Source organism: Lepisosteus oculatus, chromosome 7, assembly GCF_040954835.1.
Source record: "Lepisosteus oculatus isolate fLepOcu1 chromosome 7, fLepOcu1.hap2, whole genome shotgun sequence".
Classification (NCBI taxonomy): Eukaryota; Metazoa; Chordata; class Actinopteri; order Semionotiformes; family Lepisosteidae; genus Lepisosteus; species Lepisosteus oculatus.
The window spans coordinates 49,686,927-49,710,324 of record NC_090702.1 but is presented as its reverse complement, the minus strand read 5'-3'; the positions used below and the strand labels follow the sequence as shown (position 1 = coordinate 49,710,324).

General features: G+C 37.8%; 1 protein-coding gene across 31 annotated transcripts in view; it reads right to left on the bottom strand.

The window, feature by feature from the left end:
• The window catches only part of plekha5 (pleckstrin homology domain containing, family A member 5), a 171,226-nt gene that overhangs the window by 79,790 nt on the left and 68,038 nt on the right, over window positions 1-23,398 (bottom strand). The window contains exon 1 of one of the 31 annotated variants that reach the window (XM_015352080.2): window positions 1,842-2,078. The exons of the other annotated variants lie outside the window; for them this stretch is intronic. The gene's annotated coding sequence lies outside the window, so the exon portion shown is untranslated. Of the gene's footprint in view, window positions 1-1,841; window positions 2,079-23,398 lie in introns of those variants that run through there. 31 annotated transcript variants of the gene reach the window in all.

The window sequence follows — 23,398 nt, the reverse complement described above, 5'->3', positions numbered from 1 at the left end:
AGAAGACATCCCACTCTGGAACCAAACCACCACACAAACTAAAAATGTCAACGATGCCAGTGAAGAACGCAAAAGAAAGCGTTTTCTGACAAATAGAATTCATACATTACCTGTTTGCTCCACAAAGGCGTCAAGATAAACTTGCATTTGACTGATCCAACTTGTGTCAGAACAGCTCAAACTATCCAAAACCAATGCAATCAAGCAAAAAAAGCAAGAGCATGGGAGTAGGTAGAATGTTTGCTCGTTTTTAAACTGTGCCTTTGTCAAAGGACCTGGCAAGCAGTATGAAAGTATAATTATTCTGTACTGAGTATTGGCTATTGTAACCGTAGGTCGGTTGTTTACAGAACAGCAGCCTTATGTCATTGTTAATCTAAGTCTGTAAAATAAATGTGCAAAATAACTTAAAAAGCCAGCGCTATTTCTAAACCCCCCCAAAAATCACTGAAATACGAAAACAACACATCAGTTGCAGCAAACATAATTAAGGGAAGGATAACGTTACACTTAAAATACAGTACAAAATGATCCTAAAAATTCACCAGAACAGTTTAAACGAAACAGTCTTCAGATATTGCCAGTATTACGTAATGTGGCTAACATTTATACAATGCAACTTACACTTGGTATTTCACTAAAGCAAAACTCAAAGAAGAACTTGACTCAAGAGTACAACTCTGTGCCCCACCCAGAATTTGAACCCGCAATCTTCCAGTCCTGAATCCAGGGAACCAACCACTGCACAATACCGCTGACTGACAAAACTAAATTAAGACCGAAAGAGTGAGGCACTTAACCAGACATCAGGTTCAGCAGAAAACACAGAGAAGTATTTCTGACAAGTTTCTTTAACACAAGCACTCAACGTGCCGTTCAGAAAGTGTCCACATTACATTTGGTAGTGGTAGAACATCCACTTTAATAACCTAGTGAGAGATGGCTTCCTGAAGACCACCCCCTCATCCTTAACACCTCCTGGATACACCGCCATTTATACTGTATGGTCATGGCATGGCTTGGAAGAATGGATTTTTATTTAGGCACACTTGAGCAGCTTGACATGCATCCATCATTAATTTGCGCACAAAGGAAATAAGCCAAGAAAAAAAAAAAGCCTCAACAGAAACCAGTTAATCTTTTAACCAAAAAGGTCACAGTAGGTTAATTGGACAATAACGAACAAGAAAGCCGCATGTTACTTCATGATTAGAAAAACAGCAGCTCAGAGGTTGTGCTGCCTGGCTAAAATTACCCTGCAGGCTGCTAGAATCTATCATTTACAATTGTAATATTCCATGACACTACAGAGAAATAAGATCCCATTTCCAGTGTGCAATGCACTTGGCTTACCTAGACGCACATTAGGAAATAAATATAATTAATTCCTTAACCTGCGTGGAAGATAAGGAATAGTTTGAGCAACAACAGCATTAAAATCCATGCAGGTCTATGTAAAGCTACTATTTTTAGCAGAGTTCATGTGCATGCCTGTATAGAATGAAATTTGAAATATGCTTCTTTCAAAGCATGTGTTTTATAAAATAATACACCAGGTTATCTTTCAATTTGTTTTAAAATAAAATATCACAGCTAATCACCGCATAATTAAACAAAAGAAAAAAACAAAAATAAGCTGTGGTGCTACTTCCAGCTTCTGATATTAAACGTTATCTGAGCATGAACGATGCAAACCACTACATTTCAATTCCTGCCTAGTGCCTTATTTGTACTGCACCTAACCCAAATAAAACCCCACAGTTCTAAAATCCAACATTTCAAAACAAATGGGAAAACCTACATAACAAAAAGAGTAAAATCAGCATTTCAGGTTTACTTACACTTTAATATCTCACAACATTAGAAGCGCAGAGCCAAAGTCTAAGAGGAGGACAAGTTTAACTCTTTATCCAGATGCAAAAGATCAGTCAGAGGCAGCTCTTCTTAAGTTCACCAATGGGAAACGCACTGCTTTGAAGCTGTTCCCCGTTGTGCGCTCCGATGCCTGAGCACAAGAGGAAATAAAACATCCCAGCTGTCAACATCCCTGTGTAGAGGAAATCTGAAACCAGGGGTGATGTCACACTCCGGCACAGCATAATGTGGAAAGGCGCTATTCTCTGTTCTCTTTGCTACTGTGGGCAAGAAAAGAGGGAGCAAAAAGGGAAAACAAAAAGACAATAAGAGGGAGGGAAAGTCCATCAAGACTCACTTGATGTCAAAGCCAAAGAAAACACAATATGCAAACATTGCATTTCACTTCAGGGTGCTGCCACTGGTAAGGGAGATCCTGACAGCCCTCTCTCTACAGGGCACAGTCACAGAACAGAGGCAGCCAAGTGAAACGACAGAGCGGTGTGTAGCGATCAGCCTGTTGAGAAAACGAGCTTTCCCCGAGTTCCAGTTCACAGCAACTGGAAACTAGATTTGCTTGGGGCAAATCTTTTGGAAAAACTGGCTATGGAACTACATGTTATGAGCCAGTTTTCTGCCTTTGATATGGATTAAGAAGCCGCTTTACCATATAAAACTACATAATGGAAATAATGCCTAACATGGTTTCACAAGGCAGAGACAGGACTACAAGAGAAAAGCTGAAATGGAGTTAATGAAAGAATCCCTTCACCCTCAGCTGATTATTTTTCAGATTATTATAGTGGTTTTTATCCAATTATTAGTGATGTGAATCGATACTCACATATTCTTCTGGATAGGGTTTGGCATGAGAAATAACAATAAATAATGTCTAGAAACAGTTCACAAGAGGTTACGGCTATTCAGAAAAGCTTATCCAACCAGTGGATGGGGATTCAGGACGCTAGCAGAGCCCTCTCTAAATGAAAATGCTCGCAAGTTGTTCACCAGAAGCTAAAAAAGCAGTGAAGAATGAAGTGAGCCTCAGTGAAGAGGCCAAATTGCCAGTAAACAGACAGAAATCAATGCAAACAGATACGAACACAATCCCAGAAGAATGGCTCAGCACTTCTCATGCAAGTCTTCACTGGGTTCTGATGAAGACTCAGAAGGGCCTTCCTAAGCAGCATGGACCACAATATCCTAGAAAAAGTGATTTTCACAATCAGCTGATTTAAATTCTGCAAGCTTTACTGGTAGGTAGAAGAGCTTTCTGAAATCCAAACTATTAGAACGTGATAATATCAAAATGTCTAAAGATTTTAATAAAACTGTTTAGATTTCTCTTGTGCTGGATTAAGCGATCAGGCGTATATATTAAATATACAATGCTTGCATTATGAAAGGATAACCGCTTCCTGAGCAGTTACTTCACGATTAGGGTCTTTATACTGTATGAGTGCTTATCTTTTTTCATACAGAGCCAAACAAGGATACATGGTGTTTTCCTTCTTCTCTATTAATTAAGTGAACACCGACCTAAAGTTAAAACCTATGTTAATAAAACATATAATTAATTAAATTATATAACAAAATCATTCTGTAAAATTCAAAACAACCTGCCCTCAGACTCATTCCTCTACTGCACAATTCTTTAAATCTGTTAGGGTTATAGCATATAGTTACCTACACAAAAACTTCAAGCCGATTATTTGCCTTAAGAAAGATTTTTAAACTAACGACCATTTCAGCAGAATATGCCGACAGTTGAGATAGTTAGATGTGTTCTGTACCGTGAATTAGACTCAAATCGTTAAACGGAGAAAAACAAATATGATACATAGGGCCCCTAGCCTTCCACGAAATGGAAAAGGAATCCATAACAAATGAGAAACGAGTGTCCAGGCTTTGCTCAGATAGAAGAAAGAGGTCAGGGGAAAACAAACAAAACCTACGTGTTGCACAACAGACATCTGAGATCTAAGTTGGCCTATCTGCACATAAAACACTTTTTGCATGGTCTACAAATATGCATCGTCAAATAAAGTGTCTACTGCCGAGACTTTCATAAAGTTCAACAAAGGGTCTCTGTCCTTCACAGGATTAACCTCGGGTTAAAGGACAGACCGTAGGAAGACTGCAGCCGAATTCTGTGGTGTGTCTGTCGCAGTACTTTCAGGCTGAACAGCCACACCCTAAAATGCTGAAAACACAAGCTTGATAATAAAATATGCTCACTAAAGTCTAACAACCTAAAGCAATTTATATTTTACCTGAAATACATACAGTACCTTGTTCTTTTGTCAGAGTTACTGGTCTGTTTATTGTGTTAAATGTTAAATTGCATTAACCAACTTTGCATACCTGTTGAAATTTATTTTTAAAGTGTTTTTACAGTTCATTGATCATTTTGAAACTAGACCAGCTAGTATAAAAGCATCAGTTGAACAGAATTAGCAAAAATAGATCTACATCTCAAATTATTTAGCCAGATTTATATACAGTATAAACATATTTTTATACTGTATATTGTTAACATATTAATATTTAAACGTGGTGCATTTTAGGCATCTTAGGTACTGGATGGACAAAACCCAGAATTCTTTGTTTTTAGACTCTTGCAGCTTTTTTTGGTGCTGCCTGTTAGAGGAGATATAGAGCGACTGACAGGTCCAGCTTTGAAGACCCAGCTGACAATCTGGAGGCTCCCCTTTATTGCCTATTCCAAGTAATTTAGAGCACTAGTCTGTGAATGCAATACGAGGATTCAACAGACCCATTTTCTGCGAATGTTAAGAACAAGACAAAAACAAAGCAATGATGAGAAAACTCATGTAAAAGCGAGTTATGTAAAAAGCTAAATGCAAAGCATATTTTTTTGCTGTTCCAGATCACCCACCAGAACCCCCTGTGAACTGGTATGTCTAAACATGTGGAATCTTTAAGTGGAGCTGGTGGAACAGGTCATAACCTTTGGCAAACAAAACACAGAGATCCCATCATTGCAGTTGTTTGAGCCATTGGTTTATGAAGACTGTGCTCCAAAGAGTAGTAAAACAGAAAACTGAAGAAATGGCTGGCATTGCTTTAGCAACTCAGAGTATTTGAATGAAGAGCAGGCAGGTGTTTGAATTTATGCTGATTAACCAAATGGAGTGCCGCCAAGAAATGTCTCTGCTCCGAGGGAAATGGGGATGAAGGCTTTTTCCGCACTTGGAAAAGAAAATCCTGCTCTGAGTTTTAACATCCCACTGGGATCAATCAATTATGAAAATCAAGGAGTTTTCTATCTTGATAAATAGTAGACTTGATAAATACAAGTGAAGTCTTAATCTGGGTAGTAACCACTTGCCATACAGGGCCTTGAGTCCTTACAAATCTGATATTTCTAGGTGAAGAGTGAGGTTGAAACTAATCTGATCTTACTTTGTTTAAAGAGATCAATAATCACAGTTCAGATTATGAGTTTATTCACTGCATTTTCATACTTATTTGTGTATATTGTTTTTCTAAAAATACAGCAATTTATCACAAAACTGATTTATTTTCAATCTCTTCTAGACTGTGGGGAAGTAAAAACACCCAAGTCAGAGTATACATTTTTCACTTTTAATTATAATTCAAGGGATGATATCACTTTATGCAAAATGTTAAAATTGTGCAATGCAGGTGGAAGATCTCGCTTAGAATACGGTGTACAATTATGGTAACACCGTTGCAAAAAAGGTTTAACAAGTTAAAAATTGTAGTTTCGAAACTCAAAAGAGGATCAGATTCCAATCTTCAGAATATTCACAACCATTGACAGAAGACAACTCAATAGATTTCTGCAGAATCAAAACTGAAACTAGGGACACTTCTTTACACAAAGGATTGTGGGGGTGTGGAACAAACTCCTCAGTCATTTACTTGAAGTTGATACACCAGCTTCCTTCAACAAAGGGCTGGATAAGAATCAGGTCAATTAGCTACTAACCAAACAAACTAGGTGGTCTTAATGGCCACTTTTTTGTAATGTTTCTTATAATGCCCAATACAAGGCTGGAAATCACTTTTCTGTATAGCAGTTCTGACAGCATCTCTATTAGAAAACTACTTTCCCAACCTGGCTAACTAGTTCAAGAATGTGTCTAAAAATTCCCATCAGCACATTACAACATTATTGCCCATAACTACATCAAAAACTTGGTTTATTATCATCGAATTGAAAGAACAGCACAGTAATGCCTTGAGCATATCTAGTGTGCAGATTCCAATACATTTTTAATACCGATCTTTATATAACAGCATAAATTACCAATACCAAAGCTAGAATATTAAAATCTTTAGAGCAATCTTTCAACACAGTCTACTACATAAGATATTCATCAACAAGCTGTTAACTAAACAGACAAAATATAATCTATTAATACTGGAGAAATGCTACTGCATCCAGAGGTTTTATCAAGTGCTGTTAATTTGCCTAAAACATGAGCAATTTAATAAGGGGGGAAAAAACAAAATAGATTAATAAAAACCTTGTTGATTTGAAACAGACCTTTGTAGGTAACTGTGAGCTAAATAAATATCCTAAGAGTGGTATACATATTCTTTGGCTTTTGTTTGGTTCTATGTCTGACATGAGCTCCCTTTATACAAAAAAGTCATACTACTGTACTTCAGTGGTCCTTTGCGAGTCACAAATTGAAACTCTGTCACCGAAAGAGTTTGTTGAGTACTAGGAAATGACATATTGTTACCTTATGAGTGACGCATTCAGGACATGTACTTTATGAGCTATTGATTAGTGAAAGCTGGTCACAAAATATATATCTAGCCTTTTACAGGTGCTAGCATGGAAGTATTAAAGACCTACCGCACATAGCCTACAGGAAACTCCTAAAATAAAGTAAAAGTACCCAAACTTTATACAATTCTGTCACTGCTATTCTTGGCATGAACCAACAGGTGCAAAGGGTCCCAGTCTGAAATCTGAGGGGAAATCATTTTTATACTGCAGTATGATCCAGATAATGAGCTGTGTAAAATATTTAGACCAAAAAATAGGTTTCCTATTTTTAAAGATGGATTAAAAATGTAACAAAGTTTATAAAAATACCCTGTACATCCTGAAGAAGTTTTGGCAAACGTATTTAATGGCTGTTAATTTGATTGATGTGCAGAGCCTTTTAGCACAAAGGCGGTTTTCTGCACATTATTAAAATAATATTGTTTTTAAACAAAAATCAGCTCTCCCAGGAGTTTCCAAAGTTTGCAAGAATTGCTGGGAGTGGGGGTGATCACATAGTTAGCACAGTCCTTGCAGCCTTATTAGGACACTTTGACTGTACAAAGAGCATCAAAATATCCCTTAATTTCTTAGGGTTAGAAACTTGAAATTCTAGAAAGACTAATCCGAAAAGTTTTCCTCTCTATTATTAAATGTCCATTTAGTTTCAATCACATCAGCAAACTATTTGCCATGAACATAAAAAAGGTTACAAACAAAAGGAGCCCATTGGCCCATTTTACTAGTTTGGTTGCTAAAAGATAACTAATCTAAGGAACTGGTTCTGTGTCTGACATGAGCTCACCTTATACAAATTCGTATAGGAAGCCAGGGAACTGGCTTTAACAACATGGCTGGGTAACTTTTTCCATACCTCCACAGCCCTTTGTGTAAAGGCATGCCTAATAATCCAAGTTTTAAAGGCTACATCCCTCCATTGTGAAGCTCTACAATTGACTTTTTCAGTGTGGACACATGGTGAGCTTCCGACTAATTAACTGCTGAAAGCACACTACAATTTTTTCCAGAATTGGATCACTAAAGTTATGAATCATGGTACCCTAGTGTGCAATGAAGAAGCTGGTCCAAGACTTTGGATATTTACACAAAATGAGAACAGTACAGCTAGCAAAGGAATGTACTGACTACACCAGTTTTTGGCAATAACATTTAGTCAGAAATTCACACTACATGCTGAATCCAAGTTGCTAGGGCCACAGGTAACCAAACCCACCACAGTATCTGCCCCATATTCATATTGGCTGTTGCTTTTTAAAAACAAGCACGCTGTGGCATTCAATTACTGTATTTTTTTCATTAAGACATGACAAAAGAAGCAGAGTATAAAGAGAAGAGGCACATGTAAGCTTGAAAAGAACATTCTGCATTAGTAAAGCTCAATCATTATTTGGAGGTTGAGCCTATAATGGTATAAAGACCTTTGCCCTCCACAGAAAACAGAGGACTATAACCTTTCACAGATCTTGACAGGAGGTTCAAGGGTATACGTCTGGCACTTAATTCAGATTCCACACCTAGGAAAATATGAGTTCCTTAGTCTTTGTAAGTGAATGTAAAAGGTCTCATACCTGACGGCTTCTACTTGCAAGCAAACACAAAGACAGCCACCAAGGTAATCTTAACCAGAAATACAAAGCTCTCAAAACAAACAATTGCTAAGAGTATCAAAGGAATTAAATTATCACAAGCAAACAAAGTTATGTTTTAGAACAACACAGGAACGAGGTTGCCGGCATATATATATATATATCAGTTCTACTGGCAAGAAAAGTTCTTGTCGCTTTCTAGATCAAAACCTTAGCTTTTGTGGTGCTATTATCATAAAGAAATGGAACACAAAAATCCATACAAATAAAAAAAAAATACCAGGACTTAAAAGCCCATGGTTGAAGTAATAAAAGGTGTAGCTTGCAAAAGCGATAAAAGCTCCTGACTTTAACAGAGATGAAGCATGCACACAAGAGATTCAGAGCAGGCTTCCTCTCCTCTTCACCCATCCACAACAGTATCAAAACAGCACGAAACACGAACTTGCCCTTTCCAGTTGAACGGAGTTAAGTGATGAATAAAGAAAGATTTCTTGTATAAAATGGGCAGCCTTCTTATTCCAGCAATTGACTGGATTTAACAATGTTTCCACTGTTTCCTGTACCGGAAGAATATAATTGACACATGATATCAATGTAGTGTAACTGTCTCTACAGCATCGTAAAACTTTTTTTTTTCATTTTATTCATTGATTGGTTTAACATACTGTATCGGTGTCCTGTTTTGATGTCTCAAAGGACTGTAGGTGTGAAAGAATAAAATCTTACAGTAAAGTAAAAAAGGATGTACTCCACATCCTTTGAGTATCGACAGGCAAATCATCTTTGTAAGAAAATAAGATTGTGTAACATCAGCCATTACACAGTCGGTCCAACATACTGGTAATGAGAAGATAACTTTTTAAGAATACTATTGAGATTTTTAATTCCAATGATTTCTTTCTAGAAAATACATTAATTTTAAGTTACTGCAGATTAAATATAAGTATTTAATTTCACTGTTCTGATAAACATTATAAATCATGGAACAGTACGGTAAGATACCCCAATAAAATCAGCTAGTCTCTGGGCTCATCTTTGTAGTTCACCCTGTAGTTCTGAATGTACAGCAGAATACAGAAAGGCTCCAGCAGTACATTTATTAGTTAATTCTGCAAAATAGGTGTCTATAGGTCACTAAAAAGGATACTTCATCAGGTGAGCCCATTTCAAGTTCTTAATGATGCAACTTAGTGGTGCCAAAAATTAAGTCATATCCAAAATCTTTATGGCTTTTGACCTCATAGATGTTTTTATATGTTTTTTCTTTACTGGTGTGCAGTAGGAAAAAAATCTGAAGATGTGCTGTATGATACAGTAGATCCCTTACCTGGTTCCATTATATATATATACTGTATAAAAAATGACAATCTTCAAAATCAGAGGCTGGCCTATTTGTCAAGTCTTTTTCATCTATGTTTGAAAAAGTCACATTACATCTGCTCAGATGTGATGCTCCAGGGACCTCTTGGATGAACAAGCAGACTACCGCCCATCATCTCCTAGAAAGATATGGCAACCAGTCACAGTGCTCTACACTGACCACTGCAGGCATTCTTGATCAACAAAGAACATCTGAACGTTGAATTAATTACACCAACGTTACGTAACAGCACTCAACCCCAATCTGGCACGATAATTTATACATTTCCATACAGGTTTCTCAGTGCTCTCTTCGACATTAATGTGCTGATCTAACAAACGTTTTAAATTCACCAAAAAGACGTGGATATAATATGCACACCATGAGGTTAATACCCGTCTCCCAATAAAACAAAGAAGACACAAAAAGTAATCGAAACATACACTTTATTTTTTTTCCCTCAATTTCAGAATTAAAAAACAGCAAACAATGGTTTCCCAGTGATCAGGAAACGACTTAAAAATCCTCTGGAAGAAAGCAGTTTCAGTGGAAAATTTAATCTTATTAAATCACACACTCATTTCATTAAATTCTCATGAAACATCCTCTGGTTAAAAACAGTGTCCATCATCTATGCACACAAGCCCAGCAATGCAGGATGTCAAAGAGCAAACCCTTATCCCTTGACTCCCAAAGTCAAGAGGCCATAAAATGTCATTAGTTTATAGCTGATTACATTAGCACCCGTTCAGCAATAAAAAAACCTTTTAAAATTCTTAACCTTGACAGGTGAAGATATTTGCTTCAGGCATTCCTTTCATCACAAGCCAAACAATTAACAAGATGCTTTCTACCCTCAATTCACCTGGTGGGATTTGTCAGAGTTTGGTTAAAAATGTAGTCTATAAATCCCGCCTACCCACCTAGAGAGAAGCGCTGGAGCACTTCCTTTTTTTTTCCTACTCTGCTGAAAAGTCACAAAAGGGCCGCAGAAAAGGCTTGCTTACTCTGAACAGCGGGCACAGCCGGCCTGTCTGGGGTCAGACAGCATTATGTTCAAAGTTCTCAATCAGTGCTCAACTAGGCTTTAACTAATGATGGCGCCTTCCCTCGAGTGCGTTGTTAATATGCGTTAGTGAAGAGCTGAACAGGTCATGTGTAACATAATTCCAAGCTACTGTACAAAAGTATGAACTCTTCAACAAAAAGGTATAAGCATTTAAATGAAACTAATGAGAATGGATGGAGAAAACGTGGTTTATGATCACAGCAAAGAAAAGCAATGGTGCATTGGTACAGTTTGTGAACACTGCTTAGTTGCTTCCATGTGAACCGATCAGTTACATGTCAAATATTCATATTATTACTCTGCCATCATTGTACGGACACTGCTGGACCACTGCGCTCCCTGTCCTGTCATTAGGTCAGTCAGGCCTCATGAAAATGCCTGCTATCTCAGGTCTGAGACAGCTGTGCAATGTGCTACAGTATTACAGGAATCCAATGCCTAGCAACCAAGGTCATTCTGCCAGAAACAAGAATGCCTGCAAAAAAGGTGTTCTTCCTCCCCCCACTTGTACTGTACAAATTTCAGTAACGTTATGCTGAATGATCACTTCCACTGCATTCTGCAAGTCATTTCTGTCAGAAAATCCAACAGTTTCATATCTGGAGGGAAAAATGGTTTATGTACTACTGTAGGTTACCATGCTCATTTGCAATGAAACGATATAGGCAAATGCAACGAAAGCAGTCTGATGGGAAACGGTTTGAAAAGTTTTAGATGTATGTGGTTTTCAAACCACTCCAGATTCGTGTGCCTTTAAAACACTTGCCATATACAGCACATTCATGGAAAAGATCACAACAGGCCCCAGAAATAGCGACAGTGTTAAGAGCATGAAAAACATTCGTTTAACAAGACCAGGATATACAGACGTCGCAGACAAGATTTTGACCACAGGGCAAAGCACTAATGCTAGGGCACAAGTGATAGCACCCAATTATCAAGAAAAAACTCAGAGCAAAGTGTTATTTATACTGTAATGTGACTTTGGATCCATGCTTTGTGCAAGGTTTCAGCACTAGCTGCAGTGTTTGGCACAACCTTTGATGTGTGGGCCCATTAACATTTCCTTGTTAAGCGATTTTGTTGATGATGTTAACTAAAAAGCGTTGGTGTTTCGGATTTGCTTAAAAGAGGCATACCAGCATTTTGTCAGGGAAAACGGACCATGTCAGAGTAATCCAGAAAATATGAAGCAAATGACAAAACTAATCAGTCAAACAAAACAACTGGAAAGAAAGATATATATAGTATGAAAATATTACGTAAATCTATACATCTGAAATTTGATATTGAGACAATGCCTGAGCATCAAGAGGAGAAAAGCTGGAGATATCCTATTGGAGGTTTCTGAACCAGTCTCTTTTATAAATATCAGATCAGGATTGAATAATGTTTCTCTGACTTAATAAGGAAAGGACGCTGCAGGCAAATACTAAGGGAGACACAGGAAGATTAAGAAATATGAAAGGTAACTTCAGCACAATCCTATTCCTTTCAGAAAGCTTAGCCTATCTCGACAGGATTTTCATCATTGAATCTTTCCACCACATATTCCTGGGAAAGGCTGCAGCAAGCCAGACACAAGGCGAGACAGCACCTTGGATGGGTTGCCAGTCCATCGTAGGGCTCAGGGACAGTCAAGAAACAGGAAGTAAATTATCCAACATGGCTTTGGAAGGCAGGAGATACCCAGAGCACACAGCAAAACTCACTTTGGGAGGTACAGGCACCAAACTCCACACAAAAGGCTCCCCGGTCCAGAATCAAACCCAAAACTGGGAGGTAGACATGCTCATCACCTTGTTACTCTAACACCCATCCTTGTTGCAACTGCTTTCATACATGTATAGATACAAGCGCCGATTCAAAATCCACCTTCACATTAACGGTGCACCTAGTACTAGTAAAACAGCATTTTATTAGGTAACAGCTGTCAACACTAAATGTTCATGTGGGTAGCTGCGTCAGCATGCGTAGGCTGCAAAGGAACAAGTAATAGGTTTATTCCATGCTGAAAAAAAAAGAAGAAAGAGAACACAACGTTTCGGCCATGGAGCTCACACCTGAAGAAGGCTCCACGGCCGAAAGGTTGTGTTCTCTTTTCTTCTTTTTTTCAGCATGGAATAAACCTATTACTTGTTCCTAAATGTTCATTACAACCAAGAGAGACACTTGGTGTTTGGGGAAGCGACGTGCCAACAGTGTCTACTAAATTTAAATGGAGAACTCCAAGAACACTTTTTTTACTACAAGGATTTTTCAAATTCCCCCATTCATAGGTGCTGAAAGCCCAGCGAATGGCCTCTTTAAAGGTGACATTAATGACCCACAACTGACCAGCGGATTTCACCTCCCACTCCATTTCATTTTTCTCTGTTGAGCGTTTTTTGCTGGGAGTTTGTTTGAGATCACTCCAGCGGTGCTACAGTTTCAACGATCAGGCCCTGCAACTCCATCATCTACTGGACATAAAGCTATTGCTCCTGCTGCATGCGGTAGCCTGTTTAAAATAGCATAAGGCAATATCTTCCATCAGCTATCACCATTTTAGTATGCAAGAGTAAGCAACTTTTTGATGACTTAGACAACGTAGTAAAAATATGAACCATGAAAACATATTTCTTAAGAAAGTACTACATTTAAAGTGTGGCATCTTATACTCCAACATGAGTCCTGCTATAAATTTAGAAGGCAGAAGTCGGCAAGAGTAACGACTTGAATAAATGAAGGACAGAGAATCTCCAACGACTGTAAAAGCTAATTATAATAATGATAATCTTTCTGTGTTCTTAAATTACTGACCGTTTTTGTTCTTTGGAAGTCATCAAGTACTGTCCAAAGGATTTTTTTTTCTTTACCGTGTTTTCAGCAACAAGCAAGGGTATAGTCTTAAAAAAGCACTTTCTATTTGGGGACAAAACCATTAATCCACTTTACAGCTGACAAAGTGAAAAAATAAAGACCCATTAAAACCCACATACAAGCAAAGCCTTGCACATTCATACTTACAGACCTTGTCAGCTACACTCTAGAAAACATCAGTCTGAACATCCCTCTAAAAGTGCCAACAACCCAGAGGACGTACACAGAGCTTTCTTTAAATTTTCATGGTTTATAGATGCTGAATATATTAAGCTACAGTATGTGTTAAAAATGCTTAGTGGCCATTCTATAAAAAGACTGAAAGAAATGATAATTTTCCCTTTCCTACAACATTAGAAAAATGTGAACTGAATAGAAAACAAAGTCCCATCCCTCCTTCAGACGCAAAGGTCACAGGAAAAAACAAAACAAAATCCGTGTTAGGATACAAAAAAAGCAGGATCATTTTTCTTTCCTGTAGGAAACTGATCTACAGCAAATCTATATGCAAAACATTACATCGGGATCCATTTCTCATACAGAATGTGATACAAAAAAGTGCCACTTTGAAACAAAGTCTGACTTTGGGGACTTACAGTACAAACCCTGTATATAGTAGAAATGAGGGATTCTTTCGACATCACACAAAGGCACATTAAGACACTTGCCTGTAAGGAAAACAAGAATGGACATCCTTGACAAAATTCATAGATCAGCTATTTTTTTTTTCCCCACAGTAAATGGTGAAAAAAAAAAACAGTATTTGACTGCCAAAGCTATGAGGTCAATCAATTAATTCATTAATTCTCTTAAGTGCCAAGACACTCAAGAGAATCCTGTGGAAAAAAATGCACTACTGCTTTAGGGTCAACAAAAACAACTGCACATTTGAGATCAACAGGCAATCGATTTTCCCATCTCTTCCTAAAGAACAGTAATAGCAGTTTCCTTCAAGAAAAAAAAGAGGACACGAGTAGGTATAAGATAAGTAATATGGACAGCATTTCAACACTCATTGACACTCACACTCATCTAATTTCATTTATTTGTCAGGAAGTCTAGAAGTTGACGATGTATTCAAGCTTGGATGAAAAGGTGTACAAATACAGTGTCATTGTGCATTCTAACACAGAACAGTGAAGTGAAGAGAATGCATTAAAAATAAGACATTTGCTACAGGAGTTTCCCTATAAAAACTAACACATAGTAAGGCACAAACGGTAAAGATTTAATAGTACATTTCCCATGTTTTTTCACTATTTTGTAATGATAATTTCAAAGTCCTATTATCAGTCATCTCTTTAATTGTCTATTCTTTTGGGTTTGTTTTAGGTTTAAACCTGATGTTGCAAAAAAGATGTAAGTAAAATACGCCGCTTAAAGAAAGAGAAGGAAAAAGAAAAACCCATTCCTAAATAGCAGCATTTGGAATACAGTAATTAACTACTAAAAACCACAGTTATTAGAAATGTTTAGTTTTAAAAATAACGTGAAATGTGTCCAATATAGTCATTACCACTTTAAATGCAATCAAATTATTAATCTGCTAATCATTCATTTTAAGGTATCTTTTCACCCAGAGAAAAATATAAATGCACACTTTTATCTTGAATAAACATCATTAATTTTTGGTGGGGGGGGGTATTTACCGATATATGCATGAATCGTGCACCAACACTTGCTCTAGGGTTCCTAGTTCTCCCAGTCTTGGTCCTGGTAGCCACAGTGCTTTCTGACTCTCTGGACTCTCAATATCATTATTTGTTGACACAGATGATTCTGCAACTGCTTTAAGGTCTTAAACAGATAGAAGTGTAAGGTTATCTTGAAAATCCATGTAACACACAGTGATGCTTATCCACCCAGACCGACCACTGGCATTTATCAGAGTCAGTCAAATGTCCAATGTGTAGAGCTGTGCAGAACTATAGTGATGGCAGGGGAAAATGCACAATGCTTTAATCTGAGTAAATAGCATCCCATTTCCAAGTCAGACTTTTTGGACATGAAAATATTAGACCATTAATTTAATTTAATGTTGATTTCCTGCTGTGTATGTTGATAATTGGATAATTACACAAAGTACACAAATAAAAGTATTAAGGGAATAATCATTTTAAATTTATATTATCTTCACAAAAGCTGCCCAAGTGTATTTGGGACATGATTTCAAGAGCACTGCAAAAAGTGTAATAGTCAAAACTGAGAACATAGGGTGCTGAAAAGCCACAAAAAAGCTAAGAACAACTCACTCTGTACCATACAGAAGACATGCACTTCATAAAGGACTGGAGAACAGCAGAACAAATCTTAACAGATTTAAACAGAGGAAAAGGTGCAAAAGTAATATTTATCTCAGCAGTCACCCAGAGAACATTTTAGAATTTCAAGGTTTGGAACATACCAGGAGATGCAGGTAAGAGGAAAGGAAAGATTTTTTAAATAAAATAAACATGACAAAATCTCCTTGTATATACATGTAAAATAAAGATGCTTTATTTTGCATTATTAAACTTCAGTAACTGCATGAAGTCTGACACTGCTGATCAGAGGAATTCTACATACTTGGAAAATTCTAACCTCACTCCAAATTTTGTTGGAGGTTTGCTAAAAAAAGTTGGGCAATCAGAAGAGGCCATTCAGCCCATCCTTTCCTACAACTGAACAATTAAAGAACAAGACAACTTGACTTGGGTGTTGTATCTATTTTCATGAGTGAATAATTTCCCAAAGCTTTCTGTGACCATGTGATAACCCCTATTTTGATAACTCCAGAAAACCTCTTTACAAGAGATTTGATGGGCTTGAGGGATTATTTTGTTCAGTTTCACAAACATGTTTTACAACATTAAACAGTTACATGAGCCACACTTCATCTACGTGCTGAAGAAATGAACTCCATTTCTGATCCCATTTAAAACCAACATTACTGTTTTTTTGTTCTCCAATAACTGAGAAGCTCAAAATGCGTACCACATTAATCAAAAGCAACCTGTCACCGAATTCCTCACCATCAGATAATGCGTATCCTTTGCATCGCAGCACTAAAACACGGATGATTAAGGCAGAAATGAACATTCCATACTGATTTTATCTGCAACAGTGTCCATGTGCACATCTGCTAGGAGTAACAAAAACACAGGGATATTATGATCATAGAAAGGATTAAACATATCTAATCACCCCTTGGGCAAGAAAACATCACTGACAGAAGCTGTAGCAGGTTCTGAAAAAAACATGTCTCGTCTGGAGACTTCCCAGGCTCTTCTGATGTGTTTAAAATAATTGGTGCCAACAAATCATTCTTCTTAGGAGGCCCAAAAATATCGGGGAAACTTTTCAGAACTACATGTAGATGCTACAAAGTACCTGTTCAGGTACCCGATACAAACCGGGTCAGACTGTCATGCTTAGTGCAACAGACTTTGTCAAGTTCCATACAGACTCTCCTCACCAGCTATCTGAAACGATCACTTAATTGAAATCCACCACATGCTCCGCCGGTCCTCTTCCCACTGTCACGCTTTGTTTATTTTCTACAATCACTGTCCCACGACATCCAACGAATAAAACCGCTTCCTCAGCCCTTATACTTGCAGTTATTATCCCCCGTTAAAAAAAAAAGAGGCGCTCAGAATTAGAAGCAATGTTGATTGTGTCAACTTTAGTTTGACTATGGATGGTGTTAGAAGCAGGTCAGCTACCTAGGATCAGAACCTTGGTATCATCTTTCATCTGTAGACAGATTAATTGGTGGAACAGTACACTGCAAATGTCAGACTTTATTTTGGGTTTGATTTTAGCAGGTCACCCTATTTCATAGCTGACTATTAATGGAGGATATTTATATCACAGCAAATGGGAGACAATGTGCAGGGAAAAACACAAGAGGTAGGCTTTGTGCAACATAGCCACCATGAGGACAATAGTACACATCTTTTTATTATATGTTTGGTAAAAGAAACAAAAGCATCACTAGTTTGCTATGTAGATGTAGGTATTATTATTGTAATGAATTAAATGGCAATCTGGTCGACACTTTATGTTCACTATATCTCAATGCAGGGATTAATTTAAGATGCAACTGTCATAGCAACAAATAATGCTAACAGCACTGGGAGGTCCCTACACACCCAGAGTAACTGGTCTATTGATATCTTACATAAACCTTCACCTGCAGCTTCACCAGGAATCATTTAGGGCCGACACTTTGCAAACGTGATAATGCTTTTACCACTTGCAATGCATGACATTGCCCAGTATTTTACTTGGCACAGTTGGTAAAAAAACTGGTTTGTTTTGAACATTTTCTATGGGCATAAGTCAAAGCTTTCTCATCAAAAATACATTGGTGCTTATTTCCTTTGGGCCCTACTCATGGGGCAGGAAAAGATTGGATTTTAACAGAGCACATGAAACATAAAACCATGTAAAGGAGATTAGGGGGAGGCGGGGGGGAATCTAAAATCAAACCATTAAGCAGGGTATACTAATGACCGTTTAGGTTCACCAAAGAGCCTTTACCCTTCTGGACATATGTCATGAACTCATGATTGCTTCCCCTGGGAATCTTCAAGCAATAAGACGCTATGGCTCATGAGAGTAGCTGAAAGCTTGAGTAAATACAGTAGCAGACTGCAGCACACAGAGGATCATAATTGTGTGCAGTGGCTGCAGTACAATTTGTGAACATACAAATTAGACACTTAAAATCAATAGCCTGTGTCTCAGATTTGTTTTGTTTTCTTGCTAGAGTAGATGGATTAATTGTTGGAATACACTGCTTTGAAAAAAAAGTTAATTTAACCCATTTTGGTACTGTATACAGGATTCATCCCACTCGTAATAAGTGGGCATAAAAGGGATTAATCCAGTTTTCTTCCATGTTCTAATCTACCGCTTCTCCCACCAATCTGAAAAGAACAATATAAGAAACTGCACTGCCACAAATTCCAGGAGGGTCTGCCAGCAGTTTGATTGCTTCTACAGAACCCTTTACCTTATATACTGTATTGTAACTCAATGAAAAGTTACAGTTCCCAACAGAAGGATTTCGGGCGTTTAAAAATCAGAAAATGATAAAAAAATAAAACCAACTGAATTGCCTGAACGTTGGCTCGGCAGAGAGAGCAGGGTTATTGAACAGTGAAGCGCATCTCAATGTACCCTGATCATGCTATCGAGGGATGTATGAACTGTACGATATGAAGCTGAATGCCTTCTCGCATGATCCAGACATGGATCGCACTGAATGCTTTACCTTGCTGTCAAAGAGAATCAAGCTGCAGAATGCGATTATGTAAAAATGATGATGCTGGTCCTGTCAAGCTGAAGCCCACTTTACATTTCAAACAAGGAGAAATAACTCCCGCTTGACGAATAACATTTTCCCTCTTCTTCATTTTTATTTTTTAGCCAGCCAGCTTATCCAGTAATACAACAAAGAATGTGTTCTTGGGGTGGTCATATTGACTCATGTTCTACAAGCCTGATTCTGTATCAGTATGATTCTTCCTAAGCCCTCCCCGTCTGTGCTGGTTTTGAATTAGTGGTGCTCTGACAGCCAGGACTGTGCAATCTCCTTCCTCTTCTCATGAATACGGAACTAGTTTATTGTGTATAAATTATAGTGCTAATAAGGCACTTAAAAGGAAATTAAAATCTTGGTTCCCACCATTTGTTTCCTAAATAGGATGCTGTTTAAGTATTAAGAAAATGCAGACCTGCATATTAAATACAACACTCTTGTCATTTTTAAAATCCCACCGCTGTAGCTATTCATCAACACAGCAAGCAAGACACTAGCAAACGCTCCCTCCAAACTTGAACCAATTTAGTTCTTTAATGCTTCTAAGCTCCAGAAAGCTCATTCAAGCAATGCAATAAAGCTGAGAAGAGCACACTGAAAATTGCCACTGTGTTCAAGCGCGATCAATTTTAAAACGGCAAAAGCCCAGTGCACTTGTGTCTTGTTACCATTGAAACACACAAACGTTACAAGAATTATAAAAATATGAAAAGGAGTCCTGTAGATTACATAATTTTCTAAAAACAAATTCACAATGATTCATACCCTGTAAATGTTGAAAATGAATGCTGAAAATTTAATCTGCTGTTTTGTGATGTGGAGGTTTCGTAAAACTGCAAAGTTTCTAGAAGCTTCTGAAAGCCACCTTTAAGTTGGCTACTAAAGAAAGCTGAACATAAAAGCCAAATGCACAGTACAGTACCACGCCATCATCAGAGAGGTCTGAACTGACTGAAGATCTAACATGAAGGATTATCAACCTCAACAACCGGAGCAGTAGCTATGAAAGTTTCAACTGTGGTGTGTCTCAAAGAGTCCTCAGCTAAACCGACTGTCGCTATCTCATTATGAAGGGGTGTAAGAAAGTTTTTGCCAAATGTGAAAGATGATGTTTTTATTCTTCACAGAAGAGATGACAACAGATTTATTCCACACCAGGGTTAGTTTCCATCCTTTTTCCCTGGTGTCCTACTGGAGATATACTGTAGGTTTAGGGGCTATAAAAAGTATTCACCCCTTTTGGCATTTTCCACTAGACAAAGAAATGGAGAAACTATGGCACAATGGTGAATTTATGATGAAACTGACAGTGCCCCAGGGGATATTTAAAGCCTTTGAAATCTTCTTGCATATTTCCCCTGAATGGTACAGTACTTTTCGGTAACCTTCTATTAGATTTGGATTCTTGGTTCTTGGTTCACAGACAGGTGTACTATTTTTTTTAATTGTACACAAGTGGACTCCAATCAAATAATTACGTGAAGTGAAGACAATTGATTGTACCAGGGTTTAACAATGCAATAATAATAATAATAATAATAATAATAATAATAATAAATAATAATAATTGCTTACACTTTATATAGCACTTATATAGTGGACACTCCACTCAAAGTGCTTTACAGGTAATGGGGACTCCCCTCCACCACCCGAAGTGTGCAGCCCCACCTGGATGATGCGACAGCAGCCATAGTGCGCCAGAACGCTCTCCACACACCAGCTCTCAGTGGGGAGGAGAGCAGAGTGATGAAACCAGTTCAGAGAAAGGGGATTATTAGGAGGCCATGATTGGTAAGGGCCAATGGGAAATTTGGCCAGGACATCGGGGTCACACCCCTACTCTTTTCGAGAAACGCCCTGGAATTTTTAATGACCACAGAGAGTCAGGACCTCGGTTTTACGTCTCATCCAAAGGACAGTGCCTGTTTACAGTATCGTGTCCCCGTCACTATACTGGGGCATTAGGACCCACATGGACCGCAGGGTGAGCGCCCCCTGCTGGCCCCAATAACACCTCTTCCAGCAGCAACCTTAGTTTTTCCCAGGAGGTCTCCCATCCAGGTACTGACCAGGCTCACACCTGCTTAGCTTCAGTGGGTTACCAGTTGTGAGCTGCAGAGTGATATGGCTGCTAGCTACGGTATGTACAGTATCTTAGCAAAAGGTGTGAGAACTTATGGAATCAGTCATTGTCTGTTATTTGTAATTCAAAAAACCTTCAGAGTTGTTTTTTTTTTTTAAATCTGACATTACAGAGTATTTTGTGTTAATCAGTGGTATGAATTTCAACTTATTCCATGATGTAAGAATATAAATTATGAAAAGCGCCAAAAGGGGTTCATACTTTTTATAGCCCCCGGAACTGAGGAACAATTAGATTACAAAGTTTAACATGATTATCTAAACCTAGTGTCACAAAGTAGAAGCTTGATAATAAATGGACATGCATCATACCCAAATACTACAGGGTGCTATAGTTTCATTATACCTGGAGTGTTAAAGCTCTAGCACTGCATTGTGAATGACTGACCTGTAGTATTCTGTATGATCCTGATCCAGAATACTACAGGTGTCTAAAACTGTGCTGCACCAGGTTTCCTACACGAATGACTGAAGAAAATAATCTCAGGCCAATGCATATTTCTGAGTTACTCATTTTTGCTACATTTCTTTTTCTTATATAATACAGAAAAGCCCAGTATGGCAATAGATTACCACTATACCAACTCCCTCAATGGCCACTCCACCTTTTCACTTAGGGAAAGATTTAAAAAGATATAGAACAAAAAGGTTTATAGAAACCAGCTTCATTATGGTATTTCTGAATAAATCATCACATTAACGATAGACCTACATCAGCAGTTACTTAAGCTAAACATGAGTACTTTATATACTTTTAGAAAAACGTTTACAACAGTGAAGCAATGAAAAGGAAGAAAAAAAAGGATTTTTAACAAACAGAAAGCATCATTGCCTTAAATCAAAAACCCTTTTTCTGCAAAGCTCTGTCTTCACAAAACCCATTGATTTTCATATGTCAATGTTTTCATTATCAAGCTGTCTTGAAAATAAGGAATTGCCCATAGAGAATGACAAACAAGCACATGACTGGTGGAAGTAAATTTATTAAGGTCACTGTCAGAGCGAAGTATTTACTGGTACTGTAAGCTCTGTGAGGAGAGATTGTGTTGTCTTGAAAACCCTGCCCTCAGCATCTGTTTAGATTAAAGGACTGGTAAAACATTAATGGCATTCATTTTCAACAAACCGTGCGTGTTCTTTTACAGAGGCTAAACGTTGGACCCACAACACTGGGTCTTATATCATGGCACAAAAATCGCTTTTTAGAGTGAGTATATTACTACCTCCAACTCTCCCATCACCGAGACATGCAACATTGTAAGTGAAACCTCCGAAGGCTGGTTTATAGCTTTTCACAATATATGATGGGAAATGCCTGTTCCATTTCAATGGATTCTATAGAACATCAGTCTAGAAGGAAAGGCGATGAAAGGATATCATACATATGGCCTTGTCTTCCTCAGAAACAGTACCAATCATTTAAATATGAACTTCATATTAAGCTCGGGACTGAAATGTGGCAAGAGGGCAGGATATCTATGCCAACTCTACCAACACACTTCCTGAAATAGCTACATGTACAACTAAAATGTGCAGTGCAAATTGAAAATTTACCACTGAAACATGACAAACCATCCTGAGAGATATGACAATAATCTGGATTTATCCCCACACCATTCGCTAGATGAGTACATATTTACTAGAGTCCAGTTTTGTCTCTTTTTTCAGAAACCCAGATATTCACATCACCCACCACATTTGATCTCCTGAACAAAAACCGTAGAAGTGCCACATTACTTCACCAGATATGGCTCCACCTCTTACCCCCTTTGGTATTTTATACCAACCAAGAAGGAACACTTGATACTGTTCCCTTTGAATAATTGAAATTATTTTTCTGCTGAGCCTTAAAAGAATAAAATGGTAAAGTTTTAATGGTAAAAACAAATAGGAGACATTTTAAAAATGAAAAGTCCGGGTTTTTAATTTTATTTAAGCCGTCTCTAATTTATCTAATGCGAGTCAAATCTTTGATAAACATCTTAACTCACCTGAACTCATTGCTCAAAACTGATTAATAACATCCCAAACTATAGTAAATCTCAGTGCTCATGCAGGAACTCATTTTCTGAAACCATTTTCTTTTTGAACAACCTACAACATAAGTAGAGATGCATTGTAATTACATCCACTTTCCAGGGAGAACAATACAAACCTATTAAAAGCATTTACACAATCTGGAAAACTGCATGGTTAAATACCTGTTACGCAACACGTAAAACTGCACTCATTTTTTCTCCATGCGCTCCAGAAATCTCCTGTCAGTTCTTTTCAACCAGCAGTAAAAGACAAGAGGTTGAATCTCCATTGACTTATTGCAGATACTAAGGACTGAAACAGCGACGGCGGTGACTTTGGAAATGACTTTGAAAATAAAAATGAGAAACTTCTATCACCTGTTGGAGAAAATTGAAATGGCATCAGC